Consider the following 13,730-nt stretch of genomic DNA (forward strand, 5'->3'; position numbering starts at 1 on the left):
AATTATTTTCTGGAATATGAACTTAATACAACCAACTACAATCTACCTCCATGCCAAAGTCTTTGACTATGTGGATCACAACAAACTGTGGAAAATTAAAAAGAGATGGGAATACCAGACCACCTTAACTGCCTCCTGAGAAACCTGTATGCAGGTCAAGAAGCAACAGTTAGAACTGGGCATGGAAAAACAGACTGGTTCAAAACTGGGAAAGCAGTATGCCAAGGTTATATATTGTCACCCTGCTTATTTGACTTATATGCAGAATATATACTGCAAAATGCTGGACTGGATGAAGCACAAGCTAGAATCAAGATTCCTGGGAGAAATACCAACAACCTCAGATAAGCAGATGATATCACACTAAAGGTAGAAAGCAAAGAGGAACTAAAGTGTCTCTTGATGATGGTGAAAGAAGAGAATGAAAAGGCTGGCTTAAAACTCAAAATTCATAAAACCAAGATCATGGCTAACTAAGACCATTCAGTATCATAGTAATCCAAGTCTACTCCCCAACCAGTAATGTCGAAGAAGCTGAATTTGAACAGTGCTATGAACACCCACAAGACCTTCTAGAACTAACAACCAAAAAAGATGTCCATTTCATTATAGGGGACTGAAATTCAAAAGTAGGAAGTCAAGAGATACCTGGAATAACAGGCAAATTTGGCCTTGAAGTACAAAATGAAGCATGTCAAAGGCTAAAAGAGTTTTGCCAAGAGAACACACTGGCAATAGCAAACACCCTCATCCAACAACACAAGAGAAGACTCTACACATGGACATCACCAGATTGATTATATTCCTTGCAGCCAAAGATGGGGAAGTTCTGTGATGGGGGAGCTAACTGTGGCTCAGATCAAGAACTCCTTATCCAAATTCAGACTTAAATTGAAGAAAGCAGGGAAAACCACTAGATCATTGAGGTATGACCTAAATCAAATCCCTTATCATCATGCAGTGGAAGTGACATATAGATTCAAGGGTTTAGATCTGACAGACAGAGTACCTGAAGAACTATGGATGGAGGTTTGTGACATTGTAAGGAGGCAGAGATCAAGACCATCCCCAAGAAAAATAAATGCAAAAAGGCAAAATGGTTGTCTGAGGAGGCCTTACAAATAGCTGAGAAAGAAGAGAAGCTAAAGGTAAAGGAGAAAAAAAACGATATACTCATGTGAATGCAGAGTTCTGAAGAATAGCAAGGAGAGATAAGAGAGCCTTCTTCAGTGATCAGTGCAAAGAAATAGAGGAAAACAATAGAATGGGAAAGACTGGAGATCTCTTCAAGAGAGTTAGAGATACCAAGGGAAAATTTCATGCAAAGATGGGCACAATAAAGGACAGAAATGTCATGGACCTAACAGAAGCAGAAGGTATTAAGAAGAGGTGGCAAGGACACACAGAAGAACTATACAAAAAGGATCTTCACGACCCAGATAATCAGACGGTGTGATCAATCACCTAAAGCCAGACATCCTGGAATGCAAAGTCAAGTGGGCCTTAGGAAGCATCATACAAACATAGTTAGTGGAGGTGATGGAATTCCAGTTGAGCTATTTCAAATCATAAAAGATGATGCTCTGAAAGTGCTGCACTCAATATGCCAGCAAATTTGGAAAAGTCAGCAGTGACCCCAGGAATGGAAAAGGTCGGTTTTCATTCCAATCCCAAAGAAAGGCAATGCCAAAGAATGTTCAAACTGCAGCACAATTGCACTCATCTCACACACTAGCAAAGTAATGCTCAAAATCCTCCAAGCGAGGTTTCAGAAGTATGTGAACTGTGAACTTTGAGATGTTCAAGCTGGATTTAGAAAAGGCAGAGGAACCAGATATCAAATTGCCAACATCTTGTGGGTGGTCGAAAAATGAAGAAAGTTCCAGAAAAACATCTATTTCTGCTTTATTGACTACACCAAAGCCTCTGACTGTGTGGATCACAACAAACTGTGGGAAATTCTTCAAAAAATGGGAATACCAGACCACTTGACCTGCCTCTTGAGAAATCTGTATGCAGGTCAAGAAACAACAGTTAGTACCAGACATGGAGCAGACTGGTTCCAAATCGGGAAAGGAGTATGTCAAAGCTGTATACTGTCACCCTGCTTATTTAACTTATATGCAGAGTACATCATGTGAAATGCCAGGCTGAATGAAGCACAAGCTGGAATCAAGATTGCCAGGAGAAACATCAATAACCTTAGATACACGGGTGACACCACCCTTATGGCAGCAAGCGAAGAAGAACTAAAGAGTCTCCTGATGAAAGTGAAAGAGGAGAGAAAAAGTTGGCTTAAAACTCAACATTCAGAAAACTGAGATCATGGCAATTGGCTGTATCACTTCATGGAAAACAGATGGGGAAACAATGGAAACAGTGAGAGACTTTATTTTGGGGGGCTCCAAAATCACTGCAGATGGAGACTGCAGCCATGAAATTAAAAGATGCTTGCTCCTTGGAAGAAAAGCTATGACCAACCTAGACAGCATATTAAAAAGTAGAGACATTACTTTGCCAACAAAAGTCCATCTAGTCAAAGCTATGATTTTTCCAGCAGTCATGTATGGATGTGAAAGTTGGACTATAAAGAATTGATGCTTTTGAACTGTGGTGTTGGAGAAGACTCCTGAGGGTCCCTTGGACTGCAAGGAGATCCAACCAGTCCATCCTAAAGTAAATCAACCTGAATATTCTTTGGAAGGACTGATGTTGAAGCTGAAACTGCAATACTTCGCCCACCTGATGCAAAGAACTGACTCATTGGAAAACACCCTGATGCTGGGAAAGAATGAAGGCAGGAGGAGAAAGGGATGACAGAGGAGGATGAGATGGTTGGAAGGCATCACCGACTCAGTGGACATGAATTTGAGCAAGCTCTGGGAGTTGGTGATGGACAGGGAATCCTGGCATGCTGCAGTCCATGGGGTTGCAAAGAGTTGGACATGACTGAGCAATGGAACTGAATTAAAGATCATGGCATCCAGTCCCATCTCTTCATGACAAATAAATGGGAAAAAAATGGAAATGGTGGCAGACTGCATTTTGTTAAGGTCCAAAATCACTGCAGATGGTGATTGCAGCCATGAAACAAAAGACGTTTGCTCCTTGGAAGAAAAGCTATGAAAAACCTAGACAGTTCATTATGAAGCAGAGACATCTTTTTCCCAACAGAGGTCCATCTAGTCAAATCTATGGTTTTTCCCGCAGTCATGTTTGGATGTGAGAGTTGGACCATAAAGAAGGCTGAATTGATTCTTTCAAACCGTGGTTCTGGAGATAACTCTTGAGAGTACCTTGGACAGCAAGGAGATCAAACTGGTCAATCCTGAAAGAAATCAACCCTGAATATTCTTTGGAAGGACTAACGCTGAAGTTGATGCTCCAATACTTTGTCCACCTGATGCAAGGAGCTGACTGATTGGAAAATACCCTGATGCTGGGAAAGACTGATGGCAGAAGGAGAGGAGATAGAGGACAAGATGGTTGGATGGCATCACTGACTCAATGGACATGAGTTTGAGCAAACTCTGGGAGATAATAAAAGACAGGGAAGCCAGGCATGCTGTAATTCATGGGGTCACAAAAGTCGGACATGACTAAGTGACTGAACAACAATAACAACCAAGACCATCTTTTACCTATTTCATATTTTATCTACCTCAGTACAGAAATAAACAAAATCAATCCAATGACTAGAAATGGTCTTTCAAGAAGAGTTATCATTTATGTCCCCATGTTATAAAAATGCCAAAGTACAGAGTATAGATTTCAACATTATTAATTCAGCCCAATTGCCCAGTCTTAGCCACCATGACTTTGGCATCTTCTCTAGCACTCAGAATAATCCAATCTAGTTAGTACTAGTTATTGTCGTTCTAGACAGAGACATGAAGACTTACGGATGTTAGGGTACATGCCCACATCCTTGTGAGTCAGTAGTAGTCATGATTTAAACTCAGTTATGATTTAAATTTTTTTCTTTTCCATCATTACTTAGTACATTCTTACACCCCCCTACTCACATATACAGTCCCATAACAAATTCAAAGCTATAACTACTCTCCTCAACTCCATTTCAACTCTTCCTGCTATGCTTTGTTGTTGTTCAGTCTCTGTGATGGGTCTGACTCTTTGCAAACCCATGAACTGCAGCATTCCCAGCTTCCTTGCCCTTCACTATCTCCTGGAGTTTACTCAAACTCATGTCCTTTGAATCAGTGATCATGGCCATCCAGCCATCTCACCCTCTGTCTTCCCCTTCTCCCCTTGCCCTCAATCTTTCCCAGCACCAGAGTATTTTCCAATGAGTCAGCTCTTTGCATCAGGTGACCAAAGTTTTAGAGCTTCAGCTTCAGCTGTGTTTTAACGATTTGTTTTATCTGCAGATAAAATGTGCTGATTATATGATTGAAACACTGACTTGACTTAGAGTTACTTTTAGCAGAATGAGACCAAGTATATCTCCAAAACATTTATCAGGCAGACTGAAAATTTCAAAGCAGATAGACCTAGTAATATAATGTTATTAATTTTTCACATCCTCATTGGAGACAGGTACTAAAGATTCCTTTTTTGCTTGTTTCAGTTACTGAAAAATAATAATAATAATAACAAGATTCAAGTAGTATAACAAAGGAAAAGTGCTATATGTGTGGATTTCCTTAGTGATTTTTACACTGGGTAGAGAAATTACCAACTGTGTCTGCAGTGGGGAGCAGTATGTCATACTGCTTAAGAACATCATAGATTTTGGAAATTCTGACTCTAGCATTTATTAGCTGTGAGGGTTGGGTGAGTCACATAGTCTCACAAGATCTCAATTCCCTCATCTCTGAAATGTTAATAATAATGGTAGTAATGAGAGTTAATAATAGTAAAACTCATATAGTCATTTGAAGCATGAATGAAATATTATATATTATAAGCTTAGCACAATGAAGGAGAAATAGGAAGCACTAAATAGTTACATAAAGTATTATTTTATATTTTCTTTCATCTCCAGAATGTGAATAAAAGATCCTAAACTTGGTCTCCTCTCAACTGAATTATTTAATCAGTTGCAGCATTGTTCCCTGATTCCTCCAAGCCATTTTTAAAGTCTTCAAGTTATTCACAGGCAAAGAAAGATCAGCGGCAAAAATTATCAGTAGTGCTAAACATTATCTGTGCTTCCAAAAAATATCAGGGAGTAAAGAACCACAACAGTTACATGTTTTCCTAGAGGTCAACTTCATTTTTACGGGTGCAAGCATGCTAAGTCACTTCAGCCATGTCCAACTCTGTGAGCCCCATGGACTGCAGTCTGCCAGTTTCCTCTGTCCTTGGGATTCTCCAGGCAAGAATACTGGAGTGGGTTGCCATTTCCTTCTCCAGGGGATCTTCCCAACCCAGCTATCAAGCTCATGTCTCTTGGCACGCAAGTTCTCTACCACTAGTGCCACCTGTGAAGCCCAGAGGTCAACTTCAATCATTTTCATGTAAGGTGAGAAATGGAGAATTTATGGGCTTCCCTGGTGGCTCAGTGGTAAAGAATCCAACTGCCAATGCAGGAGACGCGGATCTGATCCCTGGTCCGAGAAGATCCCCTGCTGAAGGAAATGGCAACCCACTCCAGTAGTCTTTCTGGGAGAACCCCATGGACAGAAGAAGCTAGTAGGCTACAGTCCACAGGTTCGCAAAGAGTCAGGCATAACTCAGCAATTGAACAATAGCATGTGTTCCCTGGCAAGGACAAAAGAGAAAAAGGAATTTTCATTGAGAAGATTTCTCTGGCATGAAATGCAAGAAAATTACATCTGAGATTTTTATACTCCAAGACAGGAAATTCCATGATAAAGGAAAATTAAAAAGTGAGGATTTGTTGATTCTTACTATCAAGTCCCTGTTCCACAGTACCAGACTCTGTGACATATGGTATCTCATTTAGACTCCAGTAGTTGTTCCCATTGCTTTATCACCACAAGAAATAAAGGAGAAATTCAAACACTGCAGCACCTACCTTTGCCACATCTACTTTAGTACCTAAAAGCAGACATCTAGGAATAATGAACAATACTGAATTTAGGAGTTCGTGACTTCCAGATTCCAACTCAGTACTTTCCCACACTCAAAATAACATTTTCTTACTGCTACAGTATGAGAAAATTTAGTTCAAACAGCTTGTTCACGAAGGCAGAGGGTGTATAAGCCATGTATGCTGGACTCATGGCTTCGCCACAGTCCTTAAAAAGAAACACACCTACAGCCAAAAGATCTCAGTCCAAGAATGACTTTCCACATTTCCTATGGGAATCCAGAGGAAGTTTCTTTACAAACTCATATTATTTTCTCTAAATCTAGGGAAATTTGGCATGTCATCTGATAGGAATTGGAGGTAAGCTACCTAGCACCACTTTTGTTAAAATGTTTTAATTTCCTGGAGGAGTGAGTTTTATGTCCAAAATTCTAGGAGCTCCACTTCATGGAGTTTCTCTGCTTCATCTAAGAGAGTCAGTCACTAGACCTCCAGAGTAAATACTTTGATGATGCCACAGATCCACAAAACCACCATGCTTGGTGGGACTCTACTAGGATGTACTAATACATTTTGAAGAACACCTACCAACAGACTGAGAAAAAAAGACAGTGAACTTATCTTCATTTATAACACATTAGATCAGTATAAAAGGTATTTCATTAATCAAAATTCCCTGTGCTGTTCCTTTTAAGGTTCTCTGGACCCAGGCTGTCTGCATTTTCATTCTTGAAGTTTCACCTACTAATTTCATATCCAAAGTGTTCTAGATGGTAAGTAATGCATTTTCAAATGATCAATTTGGGAGTGAATCACATTAGCTAAGGGCTTCCCTGCTGGCGCTAGTGGTAAAGAACCCATCTGCCAATGCAGGAGATGAAGGAGACTCCAGTTTGATCCCTGGGTTCAGAATACCCCTGGAGGAGGGCACAGCAACCCCCTCCAGTATTCTTGCCTAAAGAATCCCATTAACAGAGGAGCCTGGCAGGTTACGGTTCACAGGGTCACAAAGAGTAGGACGTGACTGAAGTAATTTAGCGCACAGAACAGCACACACACATTAGCTAAGTCTTTATTAATCCCAACTAGAAGAACACTCAGAGAAGGCAATGGCACCCCACTCCAGTACTCTTGCCTGGAAAATCCCATGGATGGAGGGGCCTGGTAGGCTGCAGTCCATGGGGTCCCTATGAGTCAGACACGACTGAGTGACTCACTTTCACTTTTCACTTTCATGCATTGGAGAAGGAAATGGCAACCCACTCCAGTGTTCTTGCCTGGAGAATCCCAGGGAGTGGGGGAGCCTGGTGGGCTGCCGTCTATGGGGTCGCACAGAGTCAGACACAACTGAAGCGATTTAGCAACAGCAGCAACAGAAAAACACTATTTGGCCCAGGAAAACGGAAAACAAAAAACATACTTCTGGAAAATAAACAAAAGCTAAAATCAACCATAAGTTTCCTACAATGTTTTCATATATTGATTGCCAAAAAAAAATTATTTTAACCTCATAATCCCAAAGTGAAGGAACAGAGAATGAGAGAGAGAAAAGAGAAAAGAAGACAAGGAGGAAGAGGAATAGGAAGAAGGAGAAGAGAAAGAGGAATAAAGTGAGAAGGAGGAGAAGAAAGGAAGGAAAGAAGGATGAGACGGAGGGAGGAAGGAGGAAGGAAGGAAGTTTAAAAGCTGACATTGTGGTCATAAATGTATCCCAATCTCAACTCAATCCAAAACTATGTATACTGTGGTCACTCAATATATATTTAACCAATGAATGAGTAAATAAATGAAAAGTTTTAGATTGTTATCAGCAAATATTAGTAGTAATAGCAGTAGTAGTGTTAATAACAAACACTTTTTTAGTTTATGCATTAGCCAGGCCTTGTTCCAAGCACTTTACATGCATTAACTCAGTTAATCTCAGAGTAACCCTTGGACATTGGGTACCATTTACACCTTCGTTTTATAAACAAGAAAACTGAGGTATGAGGTTTCTAAGTAACTTCCCCAAGACTACATGACTATATGGTTACAGAGTCATAATTCAGACCCAGGCAGTCTAGTTCCATCTAGAAACATCTACTTATGCTTTATTTGCTATGCTATGCTGTGTGGACCACAGCAAAATGTGGAAAATTCTTCAAGAGATGGGGATACCAGACCACCTTAAGTGCCTCCTGAAAAACCTGTATCCAGGTCAAGAAGCAACAGTTAGAACCGGACATGGAACAACAGACTGGCTCCAAATTGGGAAAGGAGTATGTCAGGATGTATATGTCACCTTGCTTTTTTAACTTATATGCAGAGCACATCATGCAAAATGCCAGACTGGATGAAGCACAAGCTGGAATCAAGATTGCCGGGAGGAATTCAATAACCTCAGATACGCAGATGACACTACCCTTATCAAGAGCCTCTTGATGAAAATGGAAGAGGAGAGTGAGAAAGCTGGCTTGAAACTCAACATTCAAAAAACTAAAATCATGGCATCTGGTTCCATCACTTCATGACAAATAGATGGGGAAACAATGGAAACAGTGACAAACTTTATTTCCTTGGGCTCCAAAATCACTGCAGATGGAGAGTGCAGCCATGAAATTAAAAGATGTTTACTCCTTAGAAGAAAAGCTATGACAAATGTAGACAGCATATTAAAAAGGAGAGACATCACTTTACTGACAAAGGTCTGTCTAGTCAAAGCTATGGTTTTTCTAGTAGTCGTGTATGGATGTGAGTGTTCGACCATAAAGAAAGCTGAGCACTGAAGAATTGATGCTTTTGAGCTGCAGTTTTGAAGAAGACTCTTGAGAGTCCCTTGGACTGCAAGGAGAGCCAACCAGTCCATCCTAAAGGAAATCAGTCCTGAATATTCTTTGGACAGACTGATGCTGAAACTGAAACTCCAATACTTTGGCCACCGGATGCAAAGAACTGACTCATTGGAAAAGACCCTGATGCTGGGGAAGAACGAAGGCAGGAGGAGAAGGGACAACAGAGGATGAAAGATGGTTGGATGGCATCACCAACTCAATGGACATGAGTTTGAACAAGCTCCAGGAGTTGGTGATGGACAGGGAAGCCTGGTGTGCTGCAGTCCATGAGGTCGCAAAGAGTCAAATACACGTGAGCGAATAAATTGAACTGAGTCTAGTTCCAGAGGCCTTGCTATAACCCCTATAGTTTCTGAAAACTTAACTACAACTTGGCTTAAATAATGGAGAAAAATATTGGAAGTTCAAAAGCAGAATGATTGCTAAGGCTACTATAATCAGTGATCAATGTTTTTAATTCAAAAGGACCTAAGTTCATTTGCTCTATCTGTTCTGCCATACGCATTGTTGGTTTCACCATAAGACAGGTTCCTTTGTGGATACAGGTTGTCCTTGTTTGTATTTGGAAAAAGAGAAGAGGCATAAAACCTGGCTTTCAATACTCATTATAATACTATCCTCCATTCCAGGCTAACCAGGCCAACTTAGGACTCATATCCAATTCTAGACCAAAACTGCGAGTGATCTGGCATGGAAAAAATATTTCAAGAGTTAGTCAGTTAGTTCACTACAGTTTGTTGGCTTCAGTTCAGTTCAGTTCAGTCGCTCAGTCATGTGTGACTCTTTGCAACCCCATGAACTGCAGCACGCTAGGACTCCCTGTCCATCACCAACTTCTGGAGTCCACCCAACCCATGTCCACTGAGTTGGTGATGCCATCCAACCATCTCATCCACTGTTGTCCCCTTCTTCTCCTGCCTTCAATCTTTCCCAGCATCAGGGTCTTTTCAAATGAGTCAGCTCTTCTCATCAGGTGGACAAAGTATTGGAGTTGCAGCTTCAACATCAGTCCTTCCAATGAACACCCAGGACTGATCTCCTTTAGGATGGGCTGGTTGGATCTCCTTGCAGTCCAAGGGACTCTCAAGAGTCTTCTCCAACACCACAGTTCAAAAGCATCAATTCTTCAGTGCTCAGCTTTCTTTATAGTCCAACTCTAACATCCATACATGACTACTGGAAAAACCATAGCCTTGACTAGATAGACCTTTGTTGACAAAGTAATGTCTCTGCTTTTTAATATGCTGTCTAGGTTGGTCATAACTTTCCTTCCAAGTGTCTTTTAATTTCATGGCTGCAATCACCATCTGCAGTGATTCTGGAGCCCAGAAAAATAAAGTCAGCCACTGTTTCCACTGTTTCCCCATCTATTTGCCATGAAGTGATGGGACCAGATGCCATGATCTTAGTTTTCTGAATGTTGAGCTTTAAGCCAAGTTTTTCAGTCTCCTCTTTCACTTTCATCAAGAGGCTCTTTAGTTCTTCACTTTCTGCCACAAGGGTGGTGTCATCTGCATATCTGAGGTTATTGATATTTCTCCCAGCTTTCTTAATTCCAGCTTGTGTTTCATCTATCCCAGCATTTCTCATGATGTACTCTGCATATAAGTTCAATAAGCAGGGTGACAATATACAGCCTTGACGTACTCCTTTTCCTATTTGGAATCAATCTGTTGTTCCATGTCCAATTCTAACTGTTGATTCCCGACCTGCATACAGGTTTCTCAAGTAGCAGGTCAGGTGGTCTGGTATTCCCATCTCCTTCAGAATTTTCCACAGTTTGTTGTGATCCACACAGTCAAAGGCTTTGGCATAGTCAATAAAGTAGAAGTAGATGTTTTTCTGGAACTTACTTACTTTTTTGATGATCCAGCAGATGTTGGCAATTTGATCTCTGGTTCCTCTGCCTTTTCTAAAACCAGCTTGAACATCTGGAAGTTCACAGTTCATGTATTGTTGAAGCCTGGCTTGGAAAATTTCGAGCATTACTTTGCTAGCATGTGAGATGAGTGCAACTGTGCAGTAGTTTGAGCATTTTTTGGCTTAGAAATGGCTGCAGGTGAAGCCTACAGAGAGACCAATTTTTATATTGTTTCTTCTGAATAGTTATAAGCCATAATGATTTCCTCATAAACTTTATGAATTAGAACATCTCTAAGTTAACTTCTAGTTCTGGCAATCTATGACCTTATGAATTCTTTCAATGTTATTAACACTTCTCTGAGGAAAACCATTCCTAGGGAAATATTTCTACATACCAGAAATTTTCTGGTAAATCATAATTAATTTACAGCAGTTGCCATATTGGTTGTTTATAAGGGAATAAAGGGGAAACAAGACACTGACTTTGCTGTCTTTTGCTATCTTAGGGGAAGATATTTTTCGCCATATCCTATGATCTACCTGTATTTTTCCTCATGTTAAGTGCAGGAATGAACCTTGGGCAGATCTAATGTTTAAGTGCTAAGAGATGCCGCATCTGAGAAACTGATCTTTGATTTGGTTGGTCTTACAGAGGACCCTCAGAAAGGTTCTCAGGTTGTGCTTGTACCATGAGCTGGCACACAGGTAGACTATCTCAACACTATTAGCAAAGTACATGAGAATACACCTGCATTCCAGCAATGGAAAGTGGGAGGTTGTCACCAATGCAAGAACTCTAACTCCATGCAGGTGGTATCAGCAGCTGATCTATTTTCCTACGGAGACTAAGAGACCTGAGATGCCTTCATCTGGGAACATACCTTATTGTCTCCCGCTTTTGTAACAAGCTTCAGTTTCCTTATCCTTTGCCATTAAAGATACACTATATTCTATAACTGTGTCTACAGGCCTCTTACCATCAGTCGCATCACTGTCCCATGGAAACACTCATTCAGTTACACAGGAAATTGAGCAACAGCAATTTGAGAACCAATCACTTTCTTTAAAGTCTCTGTCCTTGAAGTATTAGTCTAGAAATGGCTTAAAGATGATATTTCTGACGTGTCCTATATGGTTCTGCTGGCATCTGAGAACACCCTGAAATGATCGAAGAGCTCTGCTTATATTACACAGCCAATGGACTGGTGTGACTACACCTGCCTTGGCACGTAGAGTAATTCTCTACTCAGGTGAGTTCTTTAGAACCTTGCTGCTCAGAAGAATGGTCCACACAGTAGCAGCATCCACTAAAATCTAGTATCCTGCCCCAGACCTACCAATTAAGAATCTGAATTTTAACAAGATCCCCAAGTGTTTTGTATACACATTAATGTGTGGGTAGCTAACACTGTTTTAGAGGACTGCTTTCTTTGGCTTATAACACTTTTCTCCCTTCCATTCCTTCGTTAAATAGGAAATTCATGTTAAGTCAGTCAAACAACCACTGACAAATACCAGTCTTGGAGACATATCTTCCAAATAATGTAGTGAATGAGACAGCATACATAAATGATATACTCCCACAAGTACATGTGGTATCTCTAAGATTCTAGATAGTCTCACCTTATGAATCACAAAAATAATTATTATCTGAATAACCAATGAACAGAATTAAGTCTAAAATGTTCTCTTAAAAAAAAACTATGTGAAACACAAAGTTACCTAATTTAACTAAACAGAACTGTTTAACTCAAGTAAAGAGACTTGGGAAGGCATCATTGCCATTCTCAAATATGTGAGGCCGGTCACAGGAGAAGGCAGTTTCTACAAAAAACAAAAGACAGAAATAGTGTAAAAGGGAAGATGTGGCTAAGAGGCAGATTTCAACTTTGTGTGAGGAAGACATCCTTAATAGAACTATCCATGGTATTAATATGAAGCTCTGAAAATTATTATCAAAAGGGCATTGAAAATAAAATCCATTCTTTGACCATGGACTAGATGATATCAGCCCCTCTGTTTCTCTGCCCATCCTTATCCTCACTCATGGCATCCTCCGCCCATCATGCTTGCTCTGTTCTTTCTCTGATACATGTACTTATTCCACGGAAGGGTTTCATACCTGCTGCCTCCTTAGTGTGAATGATCATCCCGAGCCATTTCCCTGAGTGGCATTCTTACTCCAGGCAGGTCCTTGCTCAAATGTCCCTTCTGCTATGAAGGTATTTCTAACCCTTCTATCTAGAATGAATCCCCCTCTTTCATCTCTCTCTTTACTAAGCAGTCAGGCTAAGATAACACAAACCTCAAATTCTCAGTTCTTAACAACTGAAGATTTCTCTTGCTTATATGGATGTATGTCCCTGGCTGGTGACAGAGTAGCTGTTTTAGAGGATTGCTCAGATCTGTGGATATGGTCCACCATCTTGTTCACATGACGGAGGGGGAGAATAGCTAAAACTCATGATCATTGTAAAACTTTCTGCCCCAAGCTAGGGAAATCTGAGTAAGAATGCTGGATTTTATCAATGTCAATGTCTTGGTTGTGTATTATATGATATTTTACAAGATATTACTTACTATTGGGGGGAAACGATAAAAAGGCCATGGGGTCACTCTGCTTTATTTCTTACAACTGCATATAAACCTCCACCCATCTCAAAATTAAAAGTATAGTATTTGAAAAGTATCTGACTTATCAGATGTGGCACATATCACATCTAATCACACTCCATTGGCTGACACAAATCATATGGACAGACAGAGAAATATACCTGCACATGGGAGGCCAAGCAAACCACATGGCCATGGATGAGATGTACAGCTTACACAACAGTCAGGATCCCATGTGGAAAACAGAACCACATCAGGTTTTTCACAAAAGATGATTTAACATAGTGAATTATGATGTTAAAACAATTCTTGAAGACTAAGAAACCAGAGAGGGAGCAGCTACCACCCCCAGGTTTGGGTAAAAACGGAAGAGGTTGATTAGGAGGAGTTAGAAGCTTGAAAGAGGA

General features: G+C 40.4%; 1 pseudogene; it reads right to left on the reverse strand.

Moving 5' to 3' along the window:
* LOC133060503 (large ribosomal subunit protein uL1-like) overlaps positions 1 to 13,730 on the reverse strand; it is a 34,697-nt pseudogene that overhangs the window by 13,092 nt on the left and 7,875 nt on the right.

The sequence above is a fragment of the Dama dama genome, chromosome 8, assembly GCF_033118175.1.
Source record: "Dama dama isolate Ldn47 chromosome 8, ASM3311817v1, whole genome shotgun sequence".
NCBI lineage: Eukaryota > Metazoa > Chordata > Mammalia > Artiodactyla > Cervidae > Dama > Dama dama.